The sequence below is a fragment of the Monodon monoceros genome, unplaced genomic scaffold (genome assembly GCF_005190385.1).
Source record: "Monodon monoceros isolate NGI ecotype Baffin Bay Population unplaced genomic scaffold, NGI_Narwhal_1 Super_Scaffold_8, whole genome shotgun sequence".
Classification (NCBI taxonomy): Eukaryota; Metazoa; Chordata; class Mammalia; order Artiodactyla; family Monodontidae; genus Monodon; species Monodon monoceros.
The window spans coordinates 18,253,247-18,275,340 of NW_021703785.1; the positions used below are offsets into that span (position 1 = coordinate 18,253,247).

Below are 22,094 nucleotides of genomic sequence, written 5' to 3' on the forward strand. Positions count from 1 at the left end.
AGTATAACATTGTATGACTGTTTTTCTGTCAACGTAGAATTGACTTGTTTCCATTTTTTGCATATTATGTATAAAGTTCTTATAAGCATTTGTATGTGTATACATTTCCGCCTCTCTTGGGAGAAATACAAAGGGTTGATATTTCTGGGTCATAGGATGGATGTACATGTAATTTTGTCAGAAGTTGTCAAAAAGTTTTGCAAAGCCATGAAATTGCTTTACACTTTTACTAGGCCACTTATATGTGATGTAATCATTGATACATTTGATGTTAAATCTATTATCTCTGTTTTCCATTTGTTCTGCTTGTTCTAGGTCTCTTTTTTGTGGGGTTTTTTTTTTTTGCATCCTTTAGCTTTCATAAAATATTTTTATAATTGCATTTTCCTTCCTTTAGCTTTTTAGTTACACATTAATTAATTATATTAGAAATCATAACATCAATCCTTGACCTGTAAGAGTCTAATATAAATGGAATCTTTATTACTTCTTAGACTATATGAGGATCTTAGAACACTTTAATAGCATTTATTGCCGTGCCTTGCCTTTTGAATTATTGTTGTCATGCATTTTAATTCTATAAATACTTTTTATCACATAGTGTGAAATTATAATTATTTTCAGTTTATATTTATTTATTTAGACATACATACTTAAGATTTCATAGTTTTTTATTCTTTCCTGCATTTCTGTGCTTCTATTATAATTTTCCTTTTGCTTGAAAAAGTACTTGTAATACTTCTCTTATGAAAATCTGTGGGCAACAATGTTATAATTTTAGTTTGTCTAAAAATGTCTTTATTTGTCTTCATTTTAGAAGAATATTTTTACTGATTATACATTTCTATGCTGGTAGGTTTTTTTTCTTTTTACTTAAAAGATGTAATTGCATTGTTTTCTGGCTTCATTTATTTCTATTGAGTTATTGTAAGGGTCATTTTTCTCCTTGAAAATAAAAACTTGTAATTTTTCTCTAGATGTTTTGAAGGTTATCTCTTCTCTTTTTTTCTTTTTTTTGGTCACATTTTGGTGGTTTGCCTAGGTGTGTTTTTCTTCGTATTTATCATACTTGAGGTTCATATTGCCTTTTGAATCTGGGGCTTGATATTTTTTATTTATTTTAAAGAATTCTTGGCTATTATATCTTCAGATATTAATTCTCTCTCTTTTGCTCCTGTTTTCCCCTTTGGGACTCTAATCACACATATACTAGATTTTGACATCTTGTCCAATATTCTCCTAGTCTCTTTTCTAGCTTTGTTCTCTCTATACTTCAATCTGGATATCTTTTCCTTGGATCCATTTTCCAGGTCATTTTCCTTCCTTCAGTTGTGTCTAACCTATTATTATGCCTATCTATTGCATCCTTAATTTCACTTTATCTAATTTTTAGTTCTAGAGAGCTCGTTTGATTCCTCCTTTGAATAGATTTCAATTTTCTTATAGTCTTAGTCTATTCAGGCTGCTATAACAAAATACTATACACTGGGTTGCTTGTAAGCAACAGTGATTTATTTCTTACAGTTCGTGAGGCTGGGAAGTCCGAGATCAAGGTGCTGGCGTATTTGGTATCTGGTAAGTTCACACTTCCTAGTTCATAGATGACCATCTTCTCACTGTGTCGTCACATAGTGGAATGGTCAAGGGAGCTCCCCGGCATCTTTTTTATAAGGGCATGAATCCCATTCATGCAGGCTCCACCCTCATGACCTAATCCCTTCCCAAAGGTCCTATCTCCTTATATCATCATACTAGGGATTAGCTTTCAACATATGCACTTTGGGAGGGTGTAAACATTCAGTCTATAGGATTAATGATATTCTTCATTTTTTCAAATACTTTCTTGACCTATTGTAAAGTCCGTACCCCATAATTCCATTATCTATCTTATATCTGCCTCTGTCACCTAGTTTCTCTATACATCTGATCTCAGATTTTTTGGTTCTCTTCTCTGTGTTTACTTTCTCTCCACGATCTTGGCCCCTCAGTTCCTGGACTCCAATTTTTCTCCCCGCAGCCCTGTGAGACTGTAGAAAACTCTGCTTATCTTTTCTGCGCCTTCACACCCACATTCTCATCAATTTGTCAGCCTTTATATCTGTGATGTTTGGGAAGGGCAGAGAGCTCAAGGGAAAACTGACATAAAATGGAGGCTAATCTCAATGAGTGCCTCTTCCGCTTGGGATCTTGGCCCCTTAAGACTGGCTGCCCCGATTGCTCTCCAAAACCTTCACGCAAATTCTTAAAAAGTATTTTGTCAAGCTTGTCAAGTTGTTCTTGGTGGGAAGACCAGTCTACACTAGTGCAATAGCTCGAGTTATTTACCTTCAGTGTTTCTGGCAAAGCCACATGACCTACTAGCTATAGAAACTCTGGGGTTGTGCAATAGTCCAAAAGCCCTTTTAGCTTCAGGGCAGAGGCAAACTGCCATCAAGAAAAGCCTGTGAAGAACCTAGGGGTAAGATGGGAATAAAGACACAGACCTACTAGAGAATGGACTTGAGGACATGGGGAGGGGGAAGGGCAAGCTGTGACAAAGCGAGAGAGAGGCATGGACATATATACACTACCAAACGTAAAACAGATAGCTAGTGGGAAGCAGCCGCATAGCACAGGGAGATCAGCTCGGTGCTTTGTGACCACCTAGAGGGGTGTGATAGGTATGGTGGGAGGGAGACGCAAGAGGGAAGAGAGATGGGAACATATGTATATGTATAACTGATTCACTTTGTTATAAAGCAGAAACTAACACACCATTGAAAAGCAATTATGCTCCAATAAAGATGTTAAAAAAAGAAAAGAAAAGCCTGGCCAGCTGTTCTTCCAAGTCAGCCATAAGCAAAGCTCAGAGAAAATCAAAGAAGTAGGTCCTTGGCTATCCCAACCCCCTTAGAAAAAGTGGATCCTTGACAAAGTCTGCTCTGAGGAGCAGCTCTGAACTATGCATGGAAATTTCAAAATGTCCAAATTTTCACAATACTTTTTGTCTGATTGTTACACTATAGAAATATTATAAAACATGAGGCACTACCCTCTCACCTACAGAGAGAAATGGAGACTGATACGATCATTCCATCAACTTGGGCTGTGTCTATACTATTAGTTGAAATATCTTAATCATCAAATCCCCTGCCTCTCTCCCAAATACACACACACCCCTTCTAAAATGCTCTAAAATTCATATGTGTAAATTTAAATATAGGGTACATCAAGAGGAATACCACAAACACTAATTTGAAAAGATACATATACCCCGATGATCATAGCAGCATTATTTACAATAACCAAGACATGGAAGCAACTTAAGTGCCCATCAACAGATGAATAGATAAAGAAGATGTGTTGTGTATATATATACACAAGGGAATATTACTCAGCCATAAGAAGAATGAAATTCTGCCATTTAAGCAATGTGGATGGACCTAGAAAATGTTATGCTTAATGAAATAAGACAGAGACAAATGCTGTATGATATCATTTATATGTGGAATCTAAAAAATAATAGAAATGAATGTATATGCAAAACAGAAACAGACTCACAGATTTAGAAAACAAACTTACAGTTACCAAAGGGGAGAGGGAAAGGGGGAAGGGACAAATTAGGGGTATGAGATTGATACGAACTACTATGTATAAAGTAATAAGCAACAAGGATATACTGTATAGCACAGGAAATTATAGCCATTGTCTTATAATAACTTATAATGGAGTATAATCTGCAAAAATACTGAATCACTGTGGGGTACACCTGAAACTAGTATAATATTGTAAATCAACTATACTTCAGAAAAAAAGAGAAATACCACAAACTTCTGTTTCAACTTTAATTGGACTAAAATACTGTAAGAATTACTTTTTATTCTCTGAGTTTTTTTTTAAAGAAAAAGCAAACATAGAATTTGAATGACTAAACACTAAATATACAATTAACAAAATAGTTGATTACTGTAATAAATCAGAGTAACAGAATTAGAAAATAAGTTTATAAAGACAAATATTGTTCACTCATTTCCTTTCAGTTACAATGAATTTCATCCCTTACTATCTTAATGTATTCTAACTTCTGGATTTCTCATTTTGCTGGATTATTGAGATTAACCTCAAAATCCTTAGAAAAAGAAATTGAACAGCAAAGGCAACATTTAAAATACTGTGAACCTTTTAACTATTAAATATACTTTTGAAACTAGCATTTACCAAGATTTCAGTGTCTACTGTTTACCTAACAACTGTATAATAATGCATTTCTGCCCAAGTAATTTTACCCTTTCCTTCTTTTTAAAAATCAAGTCCTGGGGCTTCCCTGGTGGCGCAGTGGTTGAGAGTCCGCCTGCCGATGCAGGGGACACAGGTTCGTGCCCCAGTCCGGGAAGATCCCACATGCCGCGGAGCCGGCTGGGCCCGTGAGCCATGGCCGCTGAGCCTGCGCGTCCGGAGCCTGTGCTCCGCAACGGCAGAGGCCACAGCAGTGAGAGGCCCACGTAACGCAAAAAAAAAAAAAAGAAACAAAGGTACTCCTAAAAATCAAATCATATTTTAATTGTGGTAGAGGATTTTACTATTTAAACAATCCTGTAATAAAAGCATGAGGAAAAAGAATTTCTTTGGTAAACTCAGCTCTTCCTTTTTGTTTATGTTTTTCCAAGTTTGGAATATCTATTATTAAACTGAAAAAATTGAAGCAGAGCTTTTTTTTTTTTTTGCATTACGCGGGCCTCTCGCTGCTGTGGCCTCTCCCGTTGCGGAGCACAGGCTCCGAATGCGCAGGCTCCGGACGCGCAGGCGCAGCGGCCATGGCTCACGGGCCCAGCCGCTCCGCAGCATGTGGGATCATCCCGGACCAGAGCACAAACCCGTGTCCCCTGCATCGGCAGGCGGACTCTCAACCACTGCGCCATCAGGGAAGCCCGAAGCAGAGCTATTTTTGAGCAGGTATAAATTTTAAGTAATTCTGAAACCCTATTCAAGAATTGAATTATATTTGAGGTAATATGACAGATTTTGAAAACACAATTAGAGCCTTTGATATTAATGAATGAATATTTAGCTAAATTAACATTTATGGGTTGGTTGTCAAGAGAGCTATTTCCTAGGAGGGACATCTGTCTCCCTGTGTTTCCCCCTATTGAGAGGCCATCTTCAAGACAACATTTTCCCCTTAAAGCCTGCAGTAATGTGAATTCATTTTTAATCATAAGGTTAAACGTAGTCTTATGCGTTCTCTAAGTTCTCATTCTCTTTATTTGCTTTCCTTTGGTAGTTGTCTAAAGCCAGAATCCTGCAGCTTATTCAGAAATGTTTAAGCCAGACTGCCAAACATCTCTTCCTGCAGCTTTTGAAAAACCATTTCTCCGATGTATAGGAATTCTTGTTTGTCGAAAATCTGCATGAATCTAAAATTAAACACAACAACAGAAATTCATGTTGAAAAGAATTTGCAAGGAAGGAAACCATGGCAACAGAATCATTTATTTTTAAATCGCACCAGCCCTTATCTCTACCTTCACCCCAAAACTAAGCACACTTAAGCCATAGCTTTCTCCATGCTGCTTTATTCCCATTGTAATTCGGCAACAGTCAAAAATAGCCACAGGAATTGTTATATTTATATTACTAAGTACTGTGCAAGCCAGGCTTCTTCATGTTTACTCACTCACATTATCCTGCAAATGGTCTTGGAGGAACCTGCATGGTTGTCAAGGGGCAGCTCAGGTAATACATCCTTCAGGGGCAACACCACTATTAATGCCAAGGAAAGGGTCTTTAGTGGGGAGACTAGAGTCTTGATTTAATTACTCAGGGATTCCCCATCTTATTAGAAGTGGGCTGACCATGCTGGGCAAGAGCAGATATAACTGCAGCAAATTCCAACATGGTTTCCCTTGGCCCCCAGGGACCCTGTCTGTGCACAGTATATAGAAAGCTCTGTTCCTGCTATACCACTGCCTTTTATATCAGTGCCCGATGTTACATCACCATGCCAGGAGAACTTCCACTTACAATGTACGGGCTTTCTTTAAGCAAACGATTACAAACTTCAGGCAAAGACTGTTTGGTTAAAATGTCTTAAAAGCGCTCATCAGAAATTTTCAGGTGATTGATAACACTGGAAAACACAAGCATACTTTCTATGAATAATTTCAAAACCAACACACTTTCCAGACGGGTATATATTTGGAAACCTACTAGCCTCTTTTAATAAATATCAACTGGTAGGGTATGGTATTTGCAACGTGTCTTTCCTAATTCCTTTGTCTATTCTGATTTCCCTTAGTTCAGTCGCTTGAAAAACTTAGGGTGTCTGCAGATACGGGTTCATTCCTCATTGATTCAGTTGAGCTATTCAACCCAGAAGAGCCCTAAGAGAAATGCAGACTTTAGTTTTGAAGATCAAAGCCTTGAGTAATAGAAATAGGCACAAGAATACATTTGAAGCCATGAAGGGCATTAACCCAAAAAGCCAATTGAATTACTTGGAAAATTGATCTTATATTTTGTGAAATAAATCAAAATCTGAGAGTTAAAAGGATGCTGGCCCACTATCTGTGAACCACGTTAATTAGGTGAGCAAGTGACAGGGAATATCTTGAAATGTCTGAACAAATTGCTTTTAGGCATTCAAGGTGCACCCACTTTGGGGAGGACGTAAGTATTTAAACTCCTTTCTGTTGTCAGCAAACACCGTAATGAAAAGAATGCTGAAGTGAGAATAAGGATAATGGAAGATCTGTACTTGAATATTTTATTTATAGTTAACCTATTATTTTTTTTAGTTTTTATTTTATATTTGAGTGTAGTTGATTAGCTAGCCTATTTTTTTTTTTTTTTTCAGTACGCGGGTCTGTCACTGCTGTGGCCTCTCCCGTTGCGGAGCACAGGCTCCAGACGCGCAGGCTCAGCGGCCATGGCTCACGGGCCCAGCCGGCTCCGCGGCATGTGGGATCTTCCCGGACTGGGGCACGAACCTGTGTCCCCTGCATCGGCAGGCGGACTCTCAACCACCGCGCCACCAGGGAAGCCCCAGGTAGCCTATTCTTAAATTGATGTTTTAAAGTGTCTGATGTGTAATAAGATAATGAGAATTAATATGTGAGGCAATCAAGGAAAGGAGAAAGCAGGGTAGAAAACAGCTGAGATTAGCGGGAGGAGGCCTGGGATGCAGAAGGTATGTTTCATGAGGTGCTGCCCCCTTGCCAGGAGGGAGCCATCGCATGGCCCAGAAGCTTTCTGTGGAAAGTAAGTGGAAAACAAGCACTTACATGATTCACATTGTCCACGAGCTAAATCTGGAGCAGTTGTTCAGAAGAAGCATAATTATTTCTGGTACTTAGACTTGAGAGAAATTTCCCCCTCTCATGGGTCCTCGTATAAAAGCCAGTGAGTCATCTGGTGAAGGTCTGGGAGAGCATCTTCCCCGGGGCGGAGAAGGGGGGCAGGGACATTTCATGGAGGAACTGCCTCCTATCAGGCCACTCTTCCACTCAGTAGTAAATGAAGTCACTTAACCTCTTGGTGACAGAGATGCTTCAACTGGAAAACAAGGGCCTGGGTGAACTCTTGGGCTCCATCCAGCAGTAAAATTCTGTGTCTTGGATACTGATCACTGCAGTATGTCCTTTAAAATCTCTGCTTGCTGCAAATTTTTCATCTTAGAAGGCATATTTCAATATTCTTGAGATAAAACTATGTACGTGCGCTTGTGTGTACGTATTCAGGCTTTTTATTCATTGACCCACTGTTCCAGACAGAGTCCAGGGAAACAGAATCCACACCAGTAATTTAAAAAGGGAACATTTAATACAAAGAATTACTAACTGGTAGCAGGTACATAGCCTCTAAGAGGGCATAAAGGAGAACCCAAAGAATCTCCTAGTGCTGAGAGACAGTACTCAATGAAGGAAGACCACTGGGGTGAGAGGGGGCATCCTCTCCAACACAGATGTAGAATTCATTGCTGACAGTGTGGCTGGACCCACTGGATGGCAGAGAAGTTCACTGAACAGCTCCAGGACAAAACTGGTCACAGCCAGCTGGCAGGGGCTGGTGAGAAGGGAAACCTGCAAAGGGATTGAATTCAGAAAGCCTTCCACTGGGGTCCTGGCAAGACTTGCTGGAGGGCTGTGCCACTGGACCTCCCGAACACACACCTGTAGCAGCTGCATCCTAGGAGCAAGATGAGAGGATGCAACCAAGTCAAGAGAAGTCTTTTCTCTGGCACTGTCCCTGCTCTGACACCCTCTACTGACAAAGTTTAATATACTGCTGGCTGGCAAAGGAGAAATCTTCATGGGTTCCAACTCCAATATCACAAAGCAAGGCAACAAAGGGTAAATTTGGAGCCCAGAGGCAATTAACTGATCATGGGCGTACCTACCTTTCCTTAAGTCATTAAATTCCAAAATGTGTAGTGTGCAAATGCTCATGACACATTTTATGCTACAGTATAAAAACAGCGATGCATTTTACAGTGTTCAAAGTGTTGGAATAACAAACAGTGGGAGTGAGGCCTAGGTTATCAGTCATTTCACCAACAGTCACTCAGTAAGCCAATAGTCATCTGAAAAATATTTGGGGTAAATGTTAATTCATTTATTCAGGCAGCCAACAAATATTTTATGAGTACAGTCGGCCCTCTGTATCTGTGGGTTCCACATCTGTGGATTCAACCACACATGAATTGAAAATATTCTCCAAAAAAAACTTCCAGGAAGTTCCAAAAAGCAAAACTTCGATTTCTCATGTGCCAGTAGATACTTACATACCATTTACATAGTATGAGGTATTTTAAGTAAGTAATCTAGAGATGATTTAAAGTATACAAGAGGATGTGCATAGGTTATATGCAAATACCGTGGCATTTTATATGAAGAACTTGAGCATCCATGGATTCTGTTATCCACGGGGGTCCTAGAACCAGTCCCCTGTGGATACCAAGGGACAACTGTACCTACTATATGCTAGGTGCTGGAGATACAGAGAAAGATAAAAATGAAAAAAGCCCCAAGGACTTTGCAGTGATAAGTGCTCTGAAGAAGTTGCATAAGTGCTCTGGAAGAAAAGTTAGGGAGATGTTACCTACCCAAGAAGGGGGAGAAAAAATGTCATCAGGAAGTGCAAGTGAAGGTGAGTGGAAAGGAGTTAATTGCCCAAATGGAGGGTGGGGTGGGAAAAAAGTGTCCCAGGACTGGGGACATCAGGTGCAAAGACCCACCATGGGAAGGGACATATATTCAAGGAACTGAGAGAAGGTCTGTGTCCCTAAAGCCTGAGGATCCCTTCTTAGGAAGGGGTCACTGAGAGAGATGAATATTCCAGTGGAACACCTTTCACTTCATCTGTGCCATCTGTTCTTCTGGGTCTCCAGCCTGTTGGCCCATGCTGTGGATCTGGACTTGCCAGCCTCCCTATTTGCGTGAGCCAATTCCTTATAATAAATCTCTTTCTATCTATACTACACTTTTGTTTCTCTGGAGAACCCTGAATAACACAGGTTTTGATAGGTACGAAAATACCATGCAGACACTTTTTAAGGATTTTGTCTCTATCTCAGTGGTTCACAACGCGGGGAAATTTGAGGACATTTGGCAACGTCTGGAGACATTTTCGGTTGTCACCACTTGGGGAGGGTGATATTGGCACCTGGGGAATAGAGACCAGTCTCTATCTTCTGAAATGAAAGAAGGCAATCCCCACAACAGGGAATTATCCCATCCATATTGTCAGCAGTAGCAATGTTGAGAAACCCTGCTCTATCTGGATGGATAGTGACTGACATGTGTTAAGCAGAGCTGCGCGTGTGCAGTTCGGGAGAGGTGGTGGAAGGTGAGAGCAGTGAGACCGATGTTTTGCATTTCGAAAACATCTTGCTCTAGAGGAAGTCCATAGTAGGGGGTCTTGAGAAATACTGCTGTCAATATTAGCCTTGTAAAACCCTAAGTAAAATTGGTTTGTTTACTATCTTTCATAATACTGTTATTTAAAAATCACAGCTATAAAAATTCTAGACCCTGTCTTTCAGGAAGAAGGAGAAAATGAGAGACAGCAGTATTTCAATGACTCAAAGTAGGGGAAACAAAACATGGATAATGTCCATCAGTTAGTTATCCAAATGATGTATCACAGATTTCTGTGAAATTAAGGGATCAATTTATTTTCTGTTGACTCAACTTTCAGACTCAAAAACATGTTCGGGTAAGAAATTCAACAAATTCCCTCAAATTTCCATATGGTTGATTAAGTTTTATTGAAGACTAGCTCTACAGGAAGTCATAAATATTCCAGTGGAAAGGTAACAAAGACTAAATTCTGAGATTTCTAATTTGAAACCACAGGACCCTTAGCTGAGATCTGAGGGGAAAAGATCCTGGTTGCTGCAGGAAGTTTTTGGTATTGTGGTGATAGAAGTGAAAATTAGGAAAAAGTACATTCGAATAGCACAGGATGTCACATAGTATGAAACACATTCAGAGAGCATAGTATACCTTCCACTCCATAGTTTGCTGCCCATTCACTTTACCTTACCTTGACCTTAGGAAGGATAACATTTTAAAAGTTGGACACCTTTTAATGAATTCTGTCTAGAGATTACAAAAACTATAGATTGCAGATATACTTCTATAAACAGATTTGTATTAAGATTTTTAAAAGAGATTTTGTATTCAGCTGTGTTTAAAATGAATTACAAATACTGAAAAATCTTTGTTGCAAAGATTTTAATTAGACTTGTTTGAGTACTTGGCAAACCCTTAATTTTCCTTCTAAATTATAATTGAACCAGGTCATTGCTTATCTAGAACCAACTTCATCAATGTGCCAGTTTTCACTGTATTTTCAAAGTAGCAAGCACTTCTTTTGATCCTTAGGGAATGAGAAACTATCAGGAAAAAAAAGAAATTGGTGGATTTCCACTATACAGCCAGTGAAAACAGCTAAAAATTAAACCGTCCCCAAAATAAATATTAAAATATTCTATTTTAATGCAAAAAAAAAATCTCCATGCGGGCTGGGAAATAAGTAACCACAAGAGTATTCCTTAAGTAGACAAATCCTACAGTATTAAAATTCAAGAGATTCCATTTCTTCTCATCCTGGTGGAAAAGCATACATCACTCTTTGCTGTATTGAGCCTTCTAGACACTTTTTTAATCTGTATCTTCAAGCGGCCCCTTCCCCACTATTCGTTTAAAATAAATAAGCAAGGAAATAAACTTGAGTATTAGAAAGGAAAACTAGTGAAAACTCGAATTACTTGATAGTTAACCAATCAGTAGTGTATATTAGATCCTTAACAGTTGATATCCTAAAGGCTAAGTTTGGGATTGACATGTACACACTGCTATATTTAAAACAGATAACCAATAAGGACCTTCTGTAATAAGTAAATAATAAAAATTTTAAAATCACTGTAAAAAAAAAGACTAAGTAATATTTGGGACTTAATACTGTATACATTCAGTAACTGACTATTCAATCCAGAGGGCTCCTGTATACATTTTTACAGCTATGAACTGCCTTGGTTCCTCAGCTGCACTCGAGCTGGTTCCAATTCTACATTTTACTCCCAGTGTTTACACATATTCGCCTTTCACTCACAATCCTGATAAGGGGAATTGCATTTCTTTGGAGATGGAAGCAATTTAGATAGTGGTTAAAAGGAAGTGTTGATGAACACACAGCTGCGGGGGTGATGTCTGCAAGTTTTAATGACCCGCCTGCAAAGAATCAGAAGCACAATTTATAACAGCACCAACCTTCCCGCCGCTTGCTACATCACATTTTAAATCAAAGAAAACAAAGATTTTAAGAGAGGGAACATGTGGTCAACTGCTCACACTGCAGTGTCTGAAATCAATCTGCTCCACCGGAGGACACTTTAAATGTTAGCCATTTTCCTTCGTGCTTTGTGACTTTTTTGTTTTTGTTGTTGATACTTATCTTCTCTTGGCCAGACTGTTGGCTGACACACTATTTTTAAACATTTATATGACTTCTTCTTATGCATTCCAGAGGGGGAAAGACCTTTTGTTATAGGTAGTAAAAATCAAGCGAAACAGAGAGTCAGGGTTGTGATTTGCCAAAGGTCAAAGGTCATGACAAGTGAATGACTCCAGAGGCCTTGAGGTCAAAGGTGCAACTACAATCCCATAACCTCCACTAGGTTTTTTACATCACAAAGGAGAACAGAGCTTTTCTAGCTTCTGTGAAGGAATCCATAGGCATGTTCACATTTTTCCTTGAAAAATTATTTCGAAATGATTCTGCCCATGATTGTTTTTCCTCTTGAAACCAAGTGGCATGAAATAAGCTTTTATATAAATTGAATGTCTCCTTAGCCTTTTATTAGTATTCTATATTGGCAACCTAGAGGAGGAAGAACTAACAAAGATTAATATGTGCTTTATAAATGGAAAATAAGCACATTTTTTTAGAAGATCAAAACCCAAACCAAAGAAGTACATTTATCTTTTTTGTTATTTTTTCCAATCCATGTGTATTTATTGAGTGTACCTAAAAATCTGTTTTTCTTGAAAAGCTAACAGCAATAGTGATCTCTTATGCTTTCTATTTGACGTATATCTTTACGCTAAATTCTGAATACAGGTCCCAAATAAAGTTTTTGCAATGGGCACCATTCTGGTACTATTTTAATGTGTTTTTTCTTTCTTTCTTTTTTTTGCTAATTTAAAACAAGTAAATACCAGGGCCACTGTTTAGGTCAGAATGTCTGTGGCCGATCTCATATATTAGTAGCTGGAGCTATACCTATACCGTGTAAATGGGAAGAAAAATGCAAAACCTTATTTTTCAACTCCATTGGTTTCTAACCTCTCACGAGCACTTAATTCCACACAGAGAAGGAAGTAGTCACGCTGTAGAATCCTGTGGCCCATGAAGGGTAATTGGATAACATCTTTTGAAAGATTTACAAGGCTGCCAAGGATTTTGCCAGCTTTAAACCTGATTGATTCAGTGTGAAAAGATCTGAACAATTCTGACCTAAAAGTTTAAAGGCAGACCTTTCCTGTGAAAGTATAATTTAAAGCCTGTAATAAAATTGTATTGGAAAACACCACATTGAAGAACACAGCCATAAATTGCAAAACAGCATTATGTTAAAGGACATTTTTTTTCCGTTAAGTCCTCTGAAAGAACCCTAATTGTTCACCAGATACTTTAATAATGAGGTGTTTTGGGTTTGGCTTTTTTTTTTTTTTCCTGGAAAAAGTCCCTAAAGAAAGACAAAATTAGCCAATTATTTTGCCTCCCTAACCAAAAAGTTTTACTTCTTGCTTAGAAATGCAGGTGGAATTTCTACAACTTTTTTCTTATTAGGTAAAATAAGGAAAAGTGAAATTTCATTTATCTTTAACAAAGAGTAGACCAAACAGACTTGTTTCATATTTTAGTTTTTCAAAGTGCTGATTCTCATCATATATTTATTTCCATCTTGACAAAATATATATACACATAATTAGTGCAATAATTTGTGGGTAGGCGCAAATGCTTGTGATGACTCAGACAGATTAATGATTAACCATCTTCCAGCTAATTACTCCAGGCCATTAATTATTTATCCAAGTCCATAAGTCTATCATCTAGTTTAGCCTCTCTCTTCTACTGCCCATTTTAGAAAAGTCAGGTTTAGAAAAATGGAAGTGTAAAAATTTCAAATAAACAAAATTAAGTAGAGTACATACATTTTTTTTCTTTTTCTTTAAAATCAGGGAAAAATTGAGACCATGGTATTTAGACAAAAGCCTGTTTATCTTTAAACAATACCTCCTTTGTGACACGAACACTAACTTTGCATTTCCTCCTCAAATTTCAGTTTGAAGGATTTAGGGAAAAATTCCATGTGCCCACTCACCTGTGATTTGAGCAATATGCCATTTGCCTGTTGATTCTTTGAACCATGTGAACTGGTCTTAGATGTTTAAAATAGGAATCTTGATTTATGGGTACTTTTGTCACTACATACATATTTACATGTGACCAGAAATGATTGCTTTCTATGTAAATTTGTGAGCACACTAACTTTGCAACAAATTGAAAGCCCTCCCATCTTTTAAAAAGGCAGAATAAGAACAGAACTGTGGCACTGAGGGAAAAAAAGCTTCAATTAAGAAACACGTAAAGGAGGAGCCCTCTTCTGCGTAAAATAGTTGGTACCTAGAAGAGGCATTCAGAAAGGAAGGAGGGACAATGTGCTGGGCTCTCAGATTTCTTTCCTGAAGAATTAGGTAATTAGTTAGCTCAGGCTTTCACCCCCTTCCATACTCTAAGTAGAGTTCAGTGTCTAGGAGGTAATTCAACAAGCCACCTGAAAATCCTGCCTTGTGAATTAAAAGAGTTCCCCCTTATTGCATAAAGAGTCGAATAATTTCCACCGTATCAGCTTCCAGCTGGTTGTTAGCAATTTCTGCCGGATGCATTACTTCATTGGTCTATACCAGTACTCTAACCTGGCAGGGTCCCCAGAAGCTCTTCTTCAGAACGTTACAGTTAGTTAAGCTGAAAATTGTTAACTACTGGAAAAATACCCCAGGGTGAATGAAGAGACAAGTTAGGAATTGGCAATAAAAACATTTTTTGAGATGTTCAAATCGCATCAAATATCTTTATACAAAGTCATCCTCCAAGAACGGCTAAGAACAGAGACAACCTTTTCTAGTGGCCTGATTTTGGGTTCTGGTGCCACCTAGTGGGGCAGGGAGGAAGAGAAGCTGCAAAAGAGGACTGACCCTAATCATCCCTCAGGAGATCAAGACGACTGTCTTAATTTCCTTCATATCACTATGTATATATATTTTTAAAACTTTATCACTTTCCTCATGCAGTACTTTTCAGCACTCCCCGTCAGTTAAAGGACTGAGATCGAATCCCTCTTTTGCTGACGTTCAAAGCCTCCTGCAATCTGATTCCTGTATATCTTTGAAGCGCTACTCGGCAGCCATTCTCTGTGAATTTTTCGTAACAGCCAGGCTGGTCTGCTCTGGACAACATTCCTTACCTTTGCTCATATTGCCTTTTCAGTCAGCATAGATTCTCTTACCCTTTTAGAATCTCATATTTAGAAAGATCTTATGGTTAGATTAGATGTCTTCAATACTAGCACCTCCCAGAAAATTCCCACTGAAGAAGTCCTCCAGCCTCTTTCTGAGGCAATGAATTTAATCTGATCTGAAATGGCTTGTTATATTTTCAGCTACTTCTGGTGCACAGTACTTTCTTATACCGGACCCACACCTCCAGTTCAAGAGAGGGTAAGTGCTAGATGTAGGTGGTTCAGTGCACAGACTCGGGAACAAGGTGGGTTCAAATTCCAGCTTTGTAACTTTCTAGTTGTGTGACATTGAGTACATGGTAAGTTCCCCAGGTCTTAGTTTCTTTACCTGTAAAACTGGGATAAGAACAGTGCTTATTATCATTCAGGGTCATGAATCAGCTTATATGTGTGAAAGCGCTTAGAACAGTATGTGACATGCAGTATGTACATGCTTTGTAGGGGTCCGATTTATTACATTTATAGCTTTGGGAAATCATTAAGATACAGGTGATGGCTGCAGTAATGAAAAGAGTGTACTGAATAACACATCTCAGTGTGTATACTTGGAGCACCCTACCTGTAAGATGCTCCCCTAGCTAAGGTTCCATGGGGACATAAGTTGGGGAGATGCTACATGCTATATGCAGCCCTGCTGTATGCAGCTATATCCTATATTATATAGATATATGATAGCTAGCATAATCAAGGCTGTCACCTCCTGACATATAACAACCTACCTTTGTCTATTTTGGTATTTCCTAAACCTGTTTGACTCAAGAATTCTTTTTTTTTTCTCCTGATGTGGACCTTTTTTTTTTTTTTTTTTAAGTCTTTATTGAATTTGTTACAATACTGCTTCTGTTTTATGTTTTTCTGTTTTTGTGGCCACGAGGTATGTGGCATCTTAGCTCCCTGGCCAGGGATCGAACCCACACCCCCTGCATTGGAAGGTGAGGTCTTAACCACTGGGCCCCCAGGGAAGTCCCAAGAATTCTTTTTAATATAACATCTTAACATCCCATTACCCATTTATGTTTTAGGAGAGGGATCTTCAACTCAAAACCTTAAAGGACAAAGCAAACAGTGTAAGCCAGGGAAGTAGGCCAAGTAATACAGTATGGAGTTGGGTGAATTATGGAAAACCAGAGGACACATGTCTTACCTAAGTGCATTTCAATTTGGTTTGTGTAAAAACACCGTGTAGGCCAATGAAAACATAGGTGCAAGCTGAATCTGGGCCATGTTCAGCAAATTTGTGATTCCTGTAGAGCAAGAAAAGACAACTAGCTGTGTAACCTGGGGAAGAACCAATTTTTAGAGATATTCAAGAGAAGCTAACAAGAAATTGCGAAGGAACAGTAAGAGATGTGGAACCAGGAAAGAGGAGTACCCTGGAAACAAAAAGAGGCAGAACGGGGAGTTCTCTGGGGCCACAGAGAAAGTGTATTGGTTTCCTTTTGCTGCTGTTACAAATTAGCACAAACAGTGGCTTAAAACAGCACACAGGTATTCTTTATCAGTTCTACCGGGCAGAAGTCTGACCTGGGTCTCACGGGCTGCAAGGAAGGGGTCAATTGGCAGGGCTGTGTTCCTTCTGGAGGCTTTAGGGGAGAATCCACTGCCTATCCTTTCCCAGCTTCTAGAGCCTGCCTACAGCCCTCGGCTGGTGGTCCCTCCCTCCAGTGAAGACGTGTCCAGTCCTTTTCACCTCACATCACTCTGACCACCTCTCCTGCCTCCCTCTTCAGCTTTCAAGGAATCTTGTGATTACATGGGACTCACCTGGATATTCCAAGATACTCGCTCTATTTTAAGGTCAACCAGTTAACAACATGAATTTTATCTGCTGAACTTTTCCCTGCTCTGGTATATACGATATTATATAGGTATTATATAGATATTTTATAGATATCTATTGTGTAGATATTATACCACCATACCTATGATCTCTGAAATTCCTATAGGCACCTAAAGTAGCTCCTTTATTACTGACTTAACTAAGAACAAACCCAACTTTGCTCAGGTCTGCGTGAATCACGCAGCACGATGAACACATGCAGATGTCAGCATACCTCAACTGTAAGTGAAAGTCTCCATCATTACATGACAGAGTTCCAGCTGCACATGAAGCAAGACCAGCTGAGCAACAGCAGCGATGCCAAGCTCCACCCGGATTCCACAGGTCCCAGGAATGGAATCCGCCACATCCTCATTCCTTGATATGCCCCACTGGCAGCAGACATGGGCCCCTGCAGGCAATGGACAGCCAGGAGTTATAAATAAACAAACAGCCCTTTGCTCTGAATGGCTAATTGCTAGCTGTGCTTTGAGGCTGCTGCTTGGGGCAATACAGTTTTACTCTTGGAATCCTGGGCATTAATTGTTCAACCGTATCATCCTTAATCTAGCCCGCATGAAACCAGGAATTTTGGAGGGAAAATACTTGAGCTATAAAGCCTATTAATCTTCTCAGACTTTCAAGATAGCCATGCTTCCTGATGCAGATAAAGGAAAATGCTTGTCATGATTCTGTTGTCTGTTTACAAGTAAATCTTTTATGGGGTCACATTAGGGACATTGTAAGGCTGTGTTATGCTGACTTGAGTTTTCCAAATGCCAAAATGAAGTGATTCATGAGTGGCTTGGAGTGTAGTTTTAAGATCAGGAGGCCTGGGGCATTTGTACCTATGGAATATCACTCACCTTTAAGGGAATCTCATTATTTGAAAATTTAGGGAAACTGGCAATCAGCCCTGTATTCACTACAGAATTGATTCAATAATCTATGCATTTCTAGTATGAATTGTTGACAATTGAAGCCATTTTATTATCTAAGACATTCCAATGATCACTTCTGCATGTAAAATAACATCAAAATAGATGTAAGAGCTATAATTTAATGTTTATCAGATATCTTGTGCTTTTTTTGGTATCTTCTCATTTAATCCTCACAATTTCCATTTTACAGGAGAGAAAACTGAGGTACAGTTGAGTTGAATCCAGGCAATCTGAGGGTCGGATTCAAGCTCTTAAGCCTTTCATTCCCTCCTTGTCATGAACTGAAACTTCTTTTTTTTTTTTTTAGTTAATAGTGCCTGTGAAGCATGAGTCTGTAATATTAGGGAAAAAACTGGCTGGCTTTAAATGAAAATAAATTGAAATGGAAAGCAATTAATTTCTCTTAATGTGAATGAAGCTTGATCTAAATGCTTATAGAGAAGGGATTTCATGTATGAAAACTTACCAGAAAAAAAAATCCTCTTCTCTGAATAAGCAGTCATAGCATTAATCCTTCTGGTTTTTTAATCTTTATATTTACATTTTTTATATTCTTAAAATTTGGTATTTTCTACCAAAACCACTGGTATATTTTCTCTCTCTCTCTCTCTTTCTATACATACAAATAATAACCAACTGAGAATCATTGCCCTGGCCCTCTTTACTTGTCTATAAATCTTTCAGTTCTCCAGTGTTTGGAAAGGAAGTGTAAGCAGTAGAATAACCTGCAACCAAAGAGGCTTTTAGTCAAAGCCTTGCCCAAGCCTCACTGGCTGCGCCTCAGTATCTTCTATATGTAACAGGAGAACCATAGCAGAACCTAAAAGACAGGGTTATTGGGAGGATTACAGGCAGTAAGGAATGTCAATAGTACCCTCCCTATAGAGGAACTTTAGGATTCGAGGCTTCTCAATCAGCCTGTTTGCTGATGTGCTGGTAAAAGACATAGTCTCGTTTTGGGAGGTGCTGGTTAAATTCCAGCCCTTCTCTCTGAGTCAATAAGCTAGGACTCAATATAAGCCCCACTCAGGCTGACCTGCCTGTTCCGTGTCAGTTATAAACTGCACCTCTAGCAAAGACAGGTTTTCCTCCAATGTGTGGTGGCCTTGAGGGAGATTGAGAAATAGTGAAACAGAGATCTAGGAAAATTAAGTTACTGAAAAATCACTGAAGTAATATACGTTGGAAAGCACGTGATGGCACCATATGTATAGAATTTTCAAATACAAAATTTTTTTCTCTGTGGTTATTGTTAACAAGGCTGTTGCCCCAGAATCATACCCCTGCCCCTCCCTCTAATAGAAACCAATTACTCTTATCTCAGTTTCAGGAGGAAGCTGCAAAGAGAAAAAACAAGAACCGGTTAGGACCAACTAGGCCCAAGATGGTGGAGAATTTAACTTCCAGTAGACCTTGAGCCTCATTATACACTCCTTGTAATGTATTAGCTAAATGACATGCCCGCCAGCTGATGATTGCCATGACAACAACCGGAAAAGCCCAGACAATTGCGGAAAAGGAGAGTTGCGTCAGTTCCGGGTTCAAACCACACCCCTGTTCTTGGATAACTCATGAATATTCCTTCTGCTCTTTCCAATTCCCTCCCTTTTTACCTGGACCCTCCTATATATTTGGTGTCTCCACCCAAATTGGGTTAAGAAGTTAGTTTGTGAACTAGGCTCCCACTTCTCCGTTCCTTGATCATTGAATAAAGCTTGGGCTGTTCCAGTCTCAGCATTGGTTTTGCTGTTGGTTTTGGTGCAGAAATCTAATCAGAAGAGGAATCTCCAGGGTCTCAGCCCTGGCTATGACCCCAGCCTAGGTCTGGTTGACCAGTTTGGTAACATTTTGACCATGGGTGCAGTCATTTATATGTGGCCATGAGACTTACATATGGATTGTTTAGATTTCTTTCTTTTGTATCGTTCAGGAAATTAACCTCTTTTTTTTTTTTTTTGCCATTATGAGATTCCTTAAAGAAATCTGAAAAAAGACACTCAAATGTTTCAAAATAACTATTTTGCAGTCCTAAATTTTTTATACTTAGAATGTATTAGAGTATTTATAATTTTAAAACACTTTATTTTAAAATTACTTTAGATAATGTTTTTTGAAATGGCTTTTTAAAAATTGCTTTTGAGGATGTTTATAGCCATTGTGTGGAGCCAGCAATTAAAGAAGGATTTGACACTTCAAAAAATAAAAGACTTTTGGCATGTGAAAAAAAGTCATTTATAATCATACTTCAAACTTTAGCTGTTAATATTAACAGGGATAGTTATAGCTGAAAGGGTCATTACACACATAAAGGAAGTTTCACTAAACATAGTCAGCATTAATGAGAAGTGTTGACAAGAAGAACTGAAAATAAAACCTTAAGACAACTTTTTTGATTTAAAATTCTAAATTTTGTGTGTGAATGTCATTTTTGAGGCAATTACACTTTTATGCAACATAATAAAGAAATGAGAAAATAAGCCAAAGAAAATGCTATTTAGCTAAAGTAGCAGGATAGTCTTAAAATAGGCACATAACTAGCCCATGGGACAGCTGGAAGCTTCAGCTTGGTCACCCTGTTGGTCTGTTCAGGAGACTTGCCTATCCCAATTTTATTGCAATATATCGTCTTATAGTTTTAATTGAATTACATGAAAATGATTTTGTCCTGATAAATAATCTGGATATTCTTCACTATAACACAGGGTTAATATTCTTATAAATATCTAAGGTCATAAGGAAGAAGGAGCCAGCGAGGCACAGGTCTGGGAAATCAGTGTTCCCAGCTGCGTCTGCAAGGAAGCAGAAAATGCAAAAGACTCTAAAGAAGAAGGAAACTTGCTTATTTGAAAACAGGAAGAAACCGATGAAGGTAAGAAAAGCACAGTAAGTGAAGGGGGAGTGGCGGATGGGATCTGGGTCATGGAAAGCCTTGCTGGTCTTGGTAAGAGTTTAGAGGTTTTTAAGCAGGTGAACGAGATATCTGATTTGGAATTTAAAGATCGCTCTGCCTGCTGTATGGAGAGTAGCTATGTGGGGATTTAAGAGTAGAAATAGAAGATGGATTAAGCGGCTATTTTGTCAGAGAAGACATGAAGAGATTTGGCTTCAGGTAGTAGCTGTGGAGATGGAGAGAGTGGATGTTATAGGCCCTATAACATATATGCTCCAAAAGGGCATGTTTTGGAAGTAGAGTTGGTAAGACTGCTTGACATGAGGAGAAATGAGAAAGGAATCAAGAACAACTCTAAGGTTTTTGGCTTGCAGTTGGGTAGTTTGTGATACCATTTTCTGAGATGAGGAAACTTAAGGAGGAAGAAGATGATGCCATGAGGAAAATTTTCAGAGCCACCTGGCCAATCTCAAGTGTTGGATGTTGTCCATTTCTCCAAATGTGATGTGATGACTTGGGAACTGAGAAAACCTGCCTTTTCCTTCAACCTTTTAAAATATCATTCACCTTCTAGCTCATGCCTAAGACTTTATGCAAAAACTTGAATCTTTATGCTTAACATATGTCCACAGCTCCATATCTGCAATTCTAAGATCCATTTAGGTTGAAAAACTAAAAGATTTGCATAACTCACTTGGTGGCAAAACTCATCTGATGTGATCTCATTTGGTGGCAAAATCCAACTTGGATTTAAGTGAGGCCATTTATAGCCTTCATCCCTCTTAGTATCACAATTCACACATTTCAGTGCAGAAATATTAACACATCTGATTACAGGGTGCCACCCTAGATCTTATTGGATTACATAGGATATGGTGTATGTATGATATTATCTTTATAACATTAAAAGAAAATTGAGAATTCTGAAACATCTGTCTCAAGGTCTTAGAGAAAGGATTATACAGCTTGTACCCTTAAACTTCAAATTGGACAGTACTTAATTATGTATTTTACTAATTGGTATTAAAAAATATTGAATCCTTTTGTGAGAGAAGGGGTTTACAAAGTACACTCTGCTCAGGGGAAGAGAAATTGGGAAAACAAACCTTGCTGACATTACAATCTCTTTAGATCCAAGCATGGAGAACAATGTAGGGGGCTCCAAAATAATGGATTTTGAGGGCAGGAAGGTCAGTACTCTTACGAAAGAAAAAGTCATACAGACAGGTTAAATTAATCAGCAGTTGTTTCACTCTAGTAAATATAGAATTATGTCAAAACTGTTAAATTGTTTTGCACAGTTAACAAAGAACAGCTTGAACACTTAATGTCATTAATTCTAACCGTACATTTTCCACATTTTAGCTTTTCTGAAATTGG

General features: G+C 38.6%; 1 long non-coding RNA gene across 1 annotated transcript in view; it reads right to left on the reverse strand.

Moving 5' to 3' along the window:
- Window positions 1-4,920: 4,920 nt before the first annotated feature.
- LOC114888312 overlaps window positions 4,921-22,094 on the reverse strand; it is a 32,307-nt gene continuing 15,133 nt past the window's right edge. Inside the window, exons 3-5 of the long non-coding RNA XR_003791754.1 lie at window positions 17,119-17,295; window positions 7,260-8,163; window positions 4,921-5,393 (exon numbers count right to left, since the gene is read on the reverse strand). This is a non-coding gene — a long non-coding RNA (uncharacterized LOC114888312). The remainder of the gene's footprint in view (window positions 5,394-7,259; window positions 8,164-17,118; window positions 17,296-22,094) is intronic.